Here is an 11,975-nt window from a genome sequence, read left to right as displayed (position 1 = left end):
TTCTCCCCGCTGTCCTGCTCTGTCCAATTTCCAGACCAAGAAGAGAGAGGCAGCAAATTCTGAGGAGGTGGTGAAGAGGCTGTGGAGAACTTGCCAAGAAAGACAGCCCCCAAAACAGCCCATGTCAGCAACCAATCTTAATCCCATATAGAATCTGGAAGCAGAAGCCCCAGTAAACTGCAGGATAAAAAGCCTGGTGTGGTGAAGCCCAGAGTGACTATTGTTATAAACAGTTAAATAGATTTATGTACTAGGAATCCATGCCACAAATCTCTATGCTTGTTCTGTTTTTGTAAGGAGAGGAGATTAGGGTGGCCATGGACAGTCCCCTGTTTGAAGGCATCCTCTATTTTGAAGGGTTGTCCAGTCCAAGTCCCATTTAAAGACAAAGAGCCATAAGAAAGGACCACATGGGTCTTGAAGTTGCCCATCAACAGAACCTTGACAGCAAGCCAATCAGGCACACAGGACACCTAGGGGGTGTCTCCACAACAGTGGAAGGACAAGCAATGGTGGCTTACCCGGATTTTTCAAGGAACCAGCTGTGGTCTGCGCAGGGCTCCACAGACAAGTGCACTGCACCATTCTAAGTCACTTCACAGGGACATACGTACTTCCGGGTAGGGGGGGATTGGAGTGAATGTCATCAGATTGGCAGGGGCCGCTCAACCAATAAGAGAGGCTTCCCCACACCCACACCCATCCAGGCTTTACCCCCCTTTCTTCTTCCCCTGAAGCTCCCATAATGCGAATCGAAGACTCACATTAATTACTTCCTTACAGCAACAAAGCAAACAGTAAGGAAACACAGCAGGGATATTTAGGGAACAAGCCTCATTGACCACAATAGGAGTTGCTTCTGAGGAGACACCTGCTTCCCCAACCTATGCCCAATTCCACCAGGTTTTGTTTGTTTCTTTCTTTCCCTCTAAAACTGCATTAGCAAGCACTACCCCGTATCTCACTATCTTGCATTTGCCCAGCAATACCCACACCTCCATCTCACTATCACACTATTGCACAATATTGAGATAGGGGGTGTAGGTATTGCTGGGCAAATGTGCAATAGTGAGATGGGGGTATAGGTATTGCCAGACAAAAGCACTATTTCGCTTTAATGCTTTACTTTAAAAAAAAAAAAAAAGTTACAGGCTGCCCGGAGCACACCTATACTTTGCAGGGATGGCCACCAGAGTTTAGTGGTAGGCAAGGTGAACTAAATGCCATGAAGAAGCTCAGAACTCTGAGGGCCAGCCATGAAATGGCAGAAACATTGGGGAAACACAGGCAGGGAAAACATTGGGGAAACACCCATTGAATGGGTCAGTGAGATCACGGCCAGGTGAAAGACACCCCCCCGAGCAGGGCTATCATGCCGGAGTAAATGCGGAGGGTTGGTGCACACCACAACAGAAGCACAGACGAGCCGAATTAAGGAAAAACAATAGGACTAAAAGTAGTCTTAGAAGAACTGTTTTTTTTGGCACGAAGCTCCGTGGTAGCTGCGGGATGGCAGACGTCATGTGCCCTGAATGACCTTCGAATGCAGCAACAACACAGTAAATCGCTCGTGGAGACAATCGTCCCCTCCCCGCCAGTTGCAGTCTTCCCCACTGTGGCGAGATGTGGTGTATTTCTATTAAATTATAGTCATTATGAATGTGCATTTATACATATGAATTAATATATGCAAATTTGTGTCCTCTTTTGTTCTCTTTGTTGTCATTGTTGTTGTTGTTCAGTCATTAAGTCATGTCCGACTCTTCATGACCCCATGGACCATAGCACGCCAGGCCTTCCTGTCCTCCGCTCTCTCCCGGAGTGTACTCAAGTTCATATTCATTGCATCGGTGATGCTATCTAGCCATCTCATCCTCTGCCGTCCCCTTCTCCTTTTGCCTTCAATCTTTCCCAGCATCAGGGTCCTTTCCAGAGAGTTTTCTCTTCGCATTAGGTGGCCAAAATATTTGAGCTTCAGCTTCAGTATCTGTCCTTCCAATGAGCACTCAGGGTTGATTTCCATTAGGATTTATGCCAGGAAGTGATGGGGCCAGATGCTGAGTTTCAAACCAGCGTTTACACTCTCCACTTTCACCCTCAACAAGAGGCTCTTTAGATCCTCTTCACTTTCTGCCATTAGGGTGGTATTGTCTGCGTATCTGAGGCTGTTGATAATTCTCCCGGCAATCTTAATTCCGACCTGTGATTCATCCAACCCGGCATTTCTCATGATGTACTCTGCATATAAGTTAAATAAGCAGGGTGACAATATGCAGCCTTGTCGTACTCCTTTCCCAATTTTGAACCAATTGGTTGTTCCTTGTCCGGTTCTTACTGTTGCTTCTTGACCCTCGTACAGGTTTCTCAGGAGACAGGTAAGGTGGTCTGGTACTCCCATCTCTTTCAGAATTTGCCACAGTTTGTTGTGATCCACACAATCAAAGGCTTTAGCGTAGTCAACGAAGCAGAAAGACGTTTTCCTGGAATTCTCTTGCTTTCTCCATGATCCAGCGAATGTTGGCGATTTGATCTCTAGTTCCTCTGCCTCTTCGAAACCCAGCTTGTACTTCTGGTAGTTCTCAGTTCACATGCTGCTGAAGCCTAGCTTGTAGGATTTTGAGCATAACCTTGCTGGCATGTGAAATGAGCGCAATTGTATGGTAGTTTGAACACTCTTTGGCATTGCCCTTCTTTGGAATTGGAATGTAAATGGACCTTTTCCAGTCTTGTGGCAACTGCTGAGTGTTCCAAATTTATTGGCATATTGAGTGCAGCACTTTAACAGCATCATCTGCAAATTAAAATTACCCATTTCTTCTAAGGGATTCTTGCCCACAGTAGTAGATATGATGGTCACCTGAATTAAATTTGCCCATGCTTGTCCATTTTAGTTCACTGATTCCCAAGATGTCGATGTTCAATCTTGCCATCTCATGTTTGACCACCTCCAGCTTACCTTGATTCATTGATCTGACATTCCAGGTTCCTAAACAATATTGTTCTTTACAGCATCGGACTTTCTTTTCACCACCAGACACATCCACAGCTGAGTGTCCTTTCGGCTTTGGCCCAGACATTTCACTCTTTCTGGCGCTACTTGGAAATTCCCTCTGCTCTTTCCCAGTAGTATATTGGACACCTTCTGACCTGAGGGGCTCATCTTCCAGTGTCATATCTTTTTGCCTTGTGATACGTTCCATGCGGTTTTTTTTGGCAAGAATACTGGAGTGGGTTGCCATTTCCTTCTCCAGTGGACCACATTTTGTCAGAACTCTCCACCATGACCTGTCCGTCTTGGGTGGCCCTGCATGGCATAGCTTATGGCTTCACTGAGTTACACAAACCCCTTCGCCACAACAAGGCAGTGATCCATGAAGGGGCTTTGTTGTCATGCATTTCTTCTTTTTTGACAATCTTGTAGTGACCACCCTACACATGATGCTGTTCCTATCTGAAATGTCTTTGTCCCCATAGCCATGAAATCTGAAATGATGCCACTGAGTAGGACTTGGCAGCAGTAAGTAAGTGCTAAAGGATTACATAACTTTATTTCCCGGTAGGGCTCAAATTCCACATATTTGACAACTAAACTGATATATACAGAGGAGACACCCATGTGACTCAGCGAACTCATTTAAAAGTTACTCTAACTAGAACGTTCTGAGAATTTTCTGGGAAATGTCCTCTTTCCTACAAGGAGGCTGCAAATTTCCTCCAGAATTCTGAAATTCTGAACTGAATTCCCAGTTTATTCAATTATTGTTAAAATGGCCTTAGTGATTTTTTAAAAAAACAACAACACACACATGCACCCTTTGGCGGCCGTTACCTTTACCAAATGGAAATACAAAGTATTAAGGATGGGTGGTCACTGTCTGGCTTCTCCTGGAAATGCTTGGAACATTTTGTGTTTCCCAGTCGAACGTTCATAAACTGTTGAGTAGTTTTTAAAACCCATCTATTTGAATTAAAGCCCACCAAAGAAAAGCAGCACCCTACAGCAAAAACAAAACATGCCAGAGTTCAAACATCTCAATCCAAAGATGATAGGAAGGGACACCAGTCTCTGGCCATCTCTACCCCTGCAATTTATTGCACGTTTATGATTGGCCTGTCATGGAAGTTTGTGGGTCCAGTACGTGACATGATAATCCTCCAATGATTTTCCTGCCATTTCCCCTGCCTATCCCATGTTATCCCCAAATGGAAGAAAATGCACTATTTCTTCAGTCCGCTCCACAGGAGCACTATGACCTCCCCATGTATTTCTCCCATAGCATGAAGAAAATGCTGTGTGTGTGCAGCTGTGGGCAGTTGTTTTGGTTTGTTGGAGGTGCAGTCATGATGACGACAGCAGTGATGTCAGGGTGGTGGGCATGTCGGTATACTGATCTGCCAGCTTGCCACCATGCCATGACTAAATATAATGCACCTACTTTTGCTCCCAACTTTGGCTGCTTACTCCACAACACAGAATGGCCGGCATGCCAGCATTCCAGCAGTTTGCTAGGAAGCTGGTGCCTGCGGAGGTGAGGTTCGGGCAGTTTGGTGGAGGTTGCTGTCCACCCACATTGTGTGTCAATCACGACCAAACCACCAGTGATCTGCAAGGGGAGGGAAATGGACAGGAACCAGGGAGGAAATTACACGATGCCCCCAGTGCATGTAATAGATTTTGCGGAAATGTAGCCACCCCTTGAAAAGGTACGGAACAGAATATAACAAGATAGAAACAACTGTGTAAAGGAGGCTGATCTAATCCCGTGATAAAACCAGATGGAGAAAGTCCCAGTATTGATATGGATTTCTGCCTCCGTGTGATGAACCCCTCTGTGTTAAAGCAAACAATATTTGGTTCCCCACATCCCTGCATTTTTGAGGAGTGTGGGGAGGTGGCTTGGGAAGGGGGGTCTGTGGGCTTTCTTTGAAAAGTAATTTGTCACTTGCTTGTTTCGCTTTTGCTGCGAGGGTCTCTTTCCATTTGGATGGGGTTTCCTGCATATTTTGAAAGATAGAATCAAGGGGTTGTATCCAATGGCTGCACAAGCCAGGAAGCAGAAGGCAGCCTATGCAAACTATCTTTCACTTCCCCTCCTCCCTCCCTATATCCCCCCAAAATCCTCTCTAGAAGGTCAGGGGCTCTCCTGGACAGTGGGGGCTATGTCATACGGGGTTGAAGTGCAAGGAAGAAATTGCCCAGAATTGGGCAGAGCAATCTCTCTTCAGTTGGAGTTGGATTGGTTGCTTTTCACTCGCATAAACATTGGATATGACCCAAGGTAGGGTGTTTTGTGTGTGTGTGTATTGTAAATGCAACAGAACCCTAACAAATCTAATCACAATCCTTTAATTTCCCTCAAAAGGTTTTGCTTAAGATGGGCTTGCCTAGTTTTGTCTCGGATTTCAAAACTGTGAAATGTGGGTGGCAATTTTAATTCTAACAAAAATGCCCCTGCTGTAATCAGCCAGGTGAGTGCCTGTATCTAGTCCTTTTTTCCTATCTTGACAGGAAGAGATGCCATCAATATTACCTTGAATTTGAATTAATCCAATAATGTGCTTTGGTGTCCATAATACAAGCTAAGGAAATCGCTTATATAGTATGCAGTAATGGAATCCTCCTCGTAATTGCTGCAGGATGTCTGTTGTCCCATACATCTTTGCTGACAGGAAGGCCTGGCGTGCTATGGTCCATGGGGTCACGAAGAGTCGGACACGACTTAACGACTGAACAACAAATGTTGATGGTGTGAACTGAACTGAGTTAGAAAAAAGATAGCCAGATAATTAGGGCTGAGCTGAAAAGGGGGCGATTTTTGCTAACATCTTTGTTAGCATCAAAGTTGTCCCTCCTCCAGCAGTTTTGGGGGGATGGTTGTGAAAGGGGATGAAAGTATTTCAGGAAGCATTGCCTGAGTGGGGTGGGTTTTTTTTTGCCTTCAGTGACATTATCATGGTCTTGACTGAATCACCCATATGATTAGTCCTGGAAGGATTGTCCTCTCAACAAATAGCTTCATTTGCCTTCAACGATATCAGCAGAAAGCCAAATCTGACTGGCTATATAGTGTTGGGATGTCATTGCATTAATTATGTGACCCTTGGTTGGCTAGGCTCACTCTATTGAAGCAGGAAGCACTGGAAAATCGTGCTAAAGTAGCAGCAGATAGGAGAAGAAATGGCATTGAACATGCTAAAAAAAAAAAGTGAACATGCATAAACATTAAGGTTTTTTTTCAGCAAATATTTTCATCGCTCCAAAGCTCTATTTGTGGTCTGAAAATTGAAAATCAAATGGGTTAACATTGGGTGCAGCCCCTATTTATTACACACACACACACACACACACACACTCCCCCAGAATGAAACGACTGGCTATTACAACTGGCACCCAAATAAAATCCTGCAGGGTCAAGAATTTTTCATACTGCTCAAACACTCCCCAATTAGAAAGCCAATGACAATGAACATTGGCTAGGAATGTGGACTTGGAAAGTAGAACAGCTGGGTTTTGCTCCTAGGTCTGACGTTCTGTGTGACCTTGGGTAAGTCATTGACACACGCTTGGACTTAACTGCTCTTACGTCACCATGTGTATTCAGACTTTTGAGTTCCATGGGGGCATTATTTCCTCCTTCCTGTCTGTGTGGTGGTCTGTGGATGGAAGCTCTGAGCTTTCTGTGACTTTCCTTCTTTTAACTCAGAGTTCTTTCAGGGAGTTGAACCATTTCTTGTTTCTGGTCTGTGCTGGGATCAAAACACATGAATGCCTTGTGAGGTTCACTGGGAGTTCCCTTATCTTTACACATCTATGTGGCTAATTTCAAGGCACGGCAGTTATGAGTCCACAAAATATTTATATATGGAGACTATATGAGCTATGCAAAGGTGGGTAGAAGGTAGATTGGGACCTACTGGTAGATCTCTGGGTGATTTGCAGTAGATCAGCAAGGATTTCTGACTCCCAATAGTTTAGCAATGGCAACTAAAAATGCCAGGAAAATCTAAAAAGAATTCCCTGCCATGGCTGGCTTTGGGTCAGCCATTTGTCTCCCAGCCTCAGTGGTCCTTTTCTGTAAAGTAGTTGCCTTTGACCAGGTCTTGGTGCAGCTCTGCTAGCCAATTTTAGAGCAATGCTAACATCCTGGATCTAACTCAGAAGTAGATTCTGAGCTGTGTTAGAATCCCTGATCTAACTCCGATGCAGATTTGTACATGCAGGTGATCTGTTGCAGTAGATAATTGGCTCCATTCTCTTAACCAGCTTTTTGCATCTAGCTCCTCCACATCTACCCCCAACAACTAATTTGCACCTGGCTCTGGTTAGTGGACCTTGGGGTCCTAGTCAGAAGAAAGTAGATCCCACAAGCTTGATGTCTGTCCACCTTTGAGCTGATGCATTTCTCCTTTCCATCTATAAAGTATTTTCAGGTTGAAACTCTACAATTCATATCTCTGAGACCCCTGGCTCAGGTTGTTCCCAACATAGTTTTTATTTCATTGTGAGCAATTTGGTAGCATATTGGCTCATGAATGAAGCAGATATGGATTGAGATACCACTGGCATCAGAAGCAGCCAGTTCCTCCATATGGTGGTATTCCATCATGGTGTTCTTACCTCTACTGAACCTTAGACTGCTTTCACCCTTCTTGCTCTAGTGTAGCAGGAATCAGGAGGAAGGGTCCCTTCATATCTGATTAGTAGAAATTATATGGTGTAGAATGACCCAGTACCAGCACTGCTCCAATAGTGAGTAGAAGGACCCAAAGCAACCATATTAGCGATAGCTGTGGTCTGCCATGTTGTTGGCTCATTGGCTTGGAGCTAAGCGCACAGTGCTGTCATGATGCTCTGTCGATTCCATGGAGGAATTGTGCATCAGTGTGGAAACAACATACAACCAATCCATGGATTTATATTGGTGCAGAGGTGTCCTAGTCATTCACTCAGTCAAACACATCCATACATACATTTTGGACCTATTGTATCTGAAGAGAAATCTGCTCTCCCATAATTGTCAACATGGTTTGTACTCTGGGTGATGTTGGAGTTTATGGAAAACTGCTGGTTTCGCACTGGTATTGTTGTAGATTTGGGATTTGCCTATACATTTCATGGTTCTCAGCTGGAGTGGGTAACAGTCTCGTGTGGCATGTAATGACACTTGGAAGCTGGTCATGAGAAGAAAGGAAGCCAAATTGTGTTCTATGCCCCATGAAAAGCATTAGCTACACAGGGAAAGGATCAAAATTAGGAACTAAGGGTTGTAATTGTAAAATGAAGCCCCTGCTGACATCAGCATATTTGGGCTGCAGTGAGATATCTCTTCACTCCTAGAGGAACAAGGTAAATGTAGCTATTGCACATCTTCTTATTTCAGTTTATTTAAAGATCTGCAAATTAAAATTACCCTTTATGTAGCATCATGGCTAAATGTTTATTTTAAAATTCAGTTTTAAAGTAGAACAATAGGACTGGCTCTGTACCGATCAAATGATGATGTACTAGAGCCTTGAACTTCCTCAGTGGTAGACATCTGTGGTGACATCTTCCATGTGGAGCTTCTTTGGGATGTAGAGTGGGCACATCATCTGGGACTTCATACCTGGGTTCTCTCTCTCTCGGTAGTTTCTTATAAGATTGATTTCACAGGAACACATAGCTCATTGAAGTAAACATGACAACAAGGAAAACATCCTGGTCCATGGTGACCATGGTGGATCTACTGAAAACACGGCAGATTTCAATAAGTCTGACAAGATTTTCAGAGCAGGATTTTGAACTGCTGGAGCCACAATATTCAGCTCAAATTCGATTTTTTGTAAATTTCAGCTGCAAGTTTAATTAGAGCAATTGTGTGGGGTGCATCATCTGTGGACCACAATCAACACACCTTTGAGACTTGTAGGTGCTGAGTGTCTTATACTGCTCTCTGGACTCCCCCAAGGATACTCAGAGGATCATTTCAATCCCACCTAGCTTCTATCCTACCACTGTCCTAGCCCAAACTACTTGGGTCACTGCCTAGGCACAGTTCTGAAGTCAATCCATCTGCGACACATTGGTTCCAGTACACATCTTTTCTCCTCCTCTTCCTCCTCCACCAGGTCCATCTGCTCAGACTTTTGTCTCAATGGCTAAATATTAACAGTCTGTGCCTGCAGAAACATGGGCCAAAGGTCAGAGGATGACATCCCAGCAAGGTTTCTGGACTAAGCCTGGTTTGATATGATGCCAGTGTGCAGAGCTTCGTTGTAGGAAGGCAGAGATGATGCCAGTTCTTCTTTATGACTCAGTAATGAGTTGAGTGAGTCATCCTGATCTTAAGCAGTGAGACCACCCTGACAGAGAGGCCCTGGAAAGTCCCAGGCATACAGACCCTCATATTGCCTAGAAACTCTTTTCTCTTCCACTTCTCATGGGGAGGAGGGCACAGGGGAAGACATATTAGAAAATGGGTCCTTCTTGATAGGGAATCTTGGTGTGGAAACAGGTGACCACTTACTGCATGATTGCTGCTCAAAACCTTCCCATCTGGCAGCTCTGTGTGGAGAGCTAGTCATCTGTAGGCACCAGCATGTGCTGAGCCAAGCAATGCACAATTAGTACTGCTTGTATTTTGCCAGCCTTCTGCAACCAAACAGAACCTGGGAGATGGTGGTAGTTTTCAGTTAATTGCATATCTGGAGCCTACAGACATCTGGATCTCCGCATGGTTGGTATGCCATGTGTGTCAGGCCTGGGCCTAGCTTTGGGGCAAGCTGCAGCTGGAATCTGTTTCTGGCAAAGGAAGGTGAGGGTCAAATGTGCAGAGGCAGAAGACGCGGTCACAGAAGTCGGGCAGCGAAGCAGGCTTGCAAGCAAGGACCAAAGGCCATTGCTGGAGATGTAATGAAAAGACAGGCTGGAGGCAGGATACTGGGTCTGAGCTGATGAAAACCAAAGGGCCAGAGTCATAGATGTAGTTGAAAGCAGACCGTAGGTCAGGGAAGGCAAGATATGAAGGAAAAGCAGACTGTGCTGCAGTTCCATCTGACAAGTTGTTCAGACTGAAGGACACAGCTTGGAGCAAGAGTAATACTCCGTGTGCAGGGTCAGCTAGACAGCTTGGAGGAGCACAGCTTGGAGCAAGAGTAAACTCCATGTGCAGGGCCAGCTAGACAGGTGAAGCTGAGGAGTCTCAATGCATGGATGAGACTGCGATGTAGGGAGGAGGGCTTCAAATTTGTTAGGCACTGGGGAATATTTTGGGACAAGCCAGGCCTGTACAAGAGGGATGGACTCCACTTGAATAAAAAAGGAACCAGACTGCTGGTGCTAAACATAAAAAGGTGGCAGAGCAGCTTTTAAACTAAACCCTGGGGGAAAACCGACAGGAGCTGGGAAGCATCTGTTTCGGGTTAAATCATCCCAAGGGGATGAAGATGAAAATGTTTTTGATTGCCTAAGTGTAGAAGGAGAGAAAATAGGCCACGAGTATATGGTAGAACATGATAGCTAATCAAAGAGGCCTAAGTGCCATAGCAAAAGATTTGTTTGTTTGTTTGTTTCATTTCTATACCGCCCAACAGCTGAAGCTCTCTGGGCGGTTCACAAAAATTAAAAACCAAAGAGCATAACAATAAAACAGTATAAAATATATAAAACATTAAAATAACAATACAACCAGAATTGCTATCTCCTCCACTCCCTCCTGACCCGAAGAACATTTCATGGCAAGTCCATCTTCCAGGTTTTCATTGATTCCGCCCCCCTCACCCACCCACTGATGTGCCTCTGTACCCCCTGGAAAGCTGTTCTCAAGGGTTGAAGGGTCCTCTGGAAGAGCTGGGATATGGCACAGTTGACAACTATGTAAGGAGGTGGATCTGTGAAAAACAGGTGCTTCATGTTGTGCAAGCAGAAGGATTATCCAGTAGCGCGAAACGAAAGGTAGTGATCCAAGACCAAAGCATGTCTCCTGTTCCAAGCGTGATGCTGTGCAGCGGCTAAGTGCATCTTTGAAAGGAGCTGCGCGTGGAGGGTCTTTTCCAAGGAACCGGGTTGGAAGGTGTAGAAACACAATTTCTACACCAGAGAGCAGAAATACATTTAAGAACATTTTTTCCTAAATAAAATCACACACATTCCTTCCAATAAGGCCCAGATACCCCTCCACAGAAAAAGCATCTGTATATGCTGACTAACCATGAAAGAAAAGTACCAGCCTTAAGCACAAAAGCTAATTAGATTTCTACTTTAAAAAAAAACAAAGATGCAAAGCCATGTGCTACAGAAGACTATGGTGAAGTTTCCCTTTAATACTCTGAGAAGAAGTAACAGGCCAGAGCCCAATATACTAAAAACACAGCAAATATATTTTACTTCATAGTAAAGACATATTTCCAGCTGAATGTAGTTGCCACCTTACTCCAAAGATGTTTAAGATCCAAACAGCACAGTCATGCAGAACATCATGAAGATATTCCACAGGGCAATGAAGTACCTCAGGCTCAACAGAAACTCCTGGATATTATCACCTGTTGTCGGTTCTCTCATGTCTTCACCAAAGCCCCAACTCTCCTTCAACTGGAAGTTTAACACCACCCCTGCATTGACCAACAGAGTCCCAAACAGCAGCATATCCCCCAACATCCTGCTGCTTCCGATCTCCTGCCCCAAGAAGAAGATGCACATGCTGGAGGCATCTGGGGAGGAACACCATATCTAGGTGTTCCTGTTCAAATGCTAGAAGCCTCTGAGCCAAAATGGGAGAGTTGGAGTACTTGGTTTTAAACGGGAACCTAGATACAGGAGCATTACAGAAACCTGGTGGAATGGAGAATCATAGAATCATAGAATAGTAGGGCTAGAAGGGGCCTACAAGGCCATCGAGTACAACCCCCTGCTCAATGCAGGAATCCAAGTCAGAGCATCCCTGACAGATGGCTGTCCAGCTTCATCTTGAATGCCTCCAGTATGGGAGAACCCACTA

General features: G+C 44.7%; 1 pseudogene; it reads right to left on the bottom strand.

Annotated features, from left to right (window-relative positions):
* Positions 1 to 11,422: 11,422 nt before the first annotated feature.
* LOC146354700 (small integral membrane protein 7-B pseudogene) lies at positions 11,423 to 11,635 on the bottom strand (annotated as a pseudogene).
* Between the last annotated feature and the right edge of the window lie 340 nt (positions 11,636 to 11,975).

The sequence above is a fragment of the Heloderma suspectum genome, chromosome 2 (genome assembly GCF_057233095.1).
Source record: "Heloderma suspectum isolate Gila_16-S chromosome 2, 16-S_ref, whole genome shotgun sequence".
Taxonomy (NCBI): domain Eukaryota; kingdom Metazoa; phylum Chordata; class Lepidosauria; order Squamata; family Helodermatidae; genus Heloderma; species Heloderma suspectum.
Note: the sequence above shows the minus strand (reverse complement) of the source record. Positions and strands in the feature narration are given on the sequence as shown.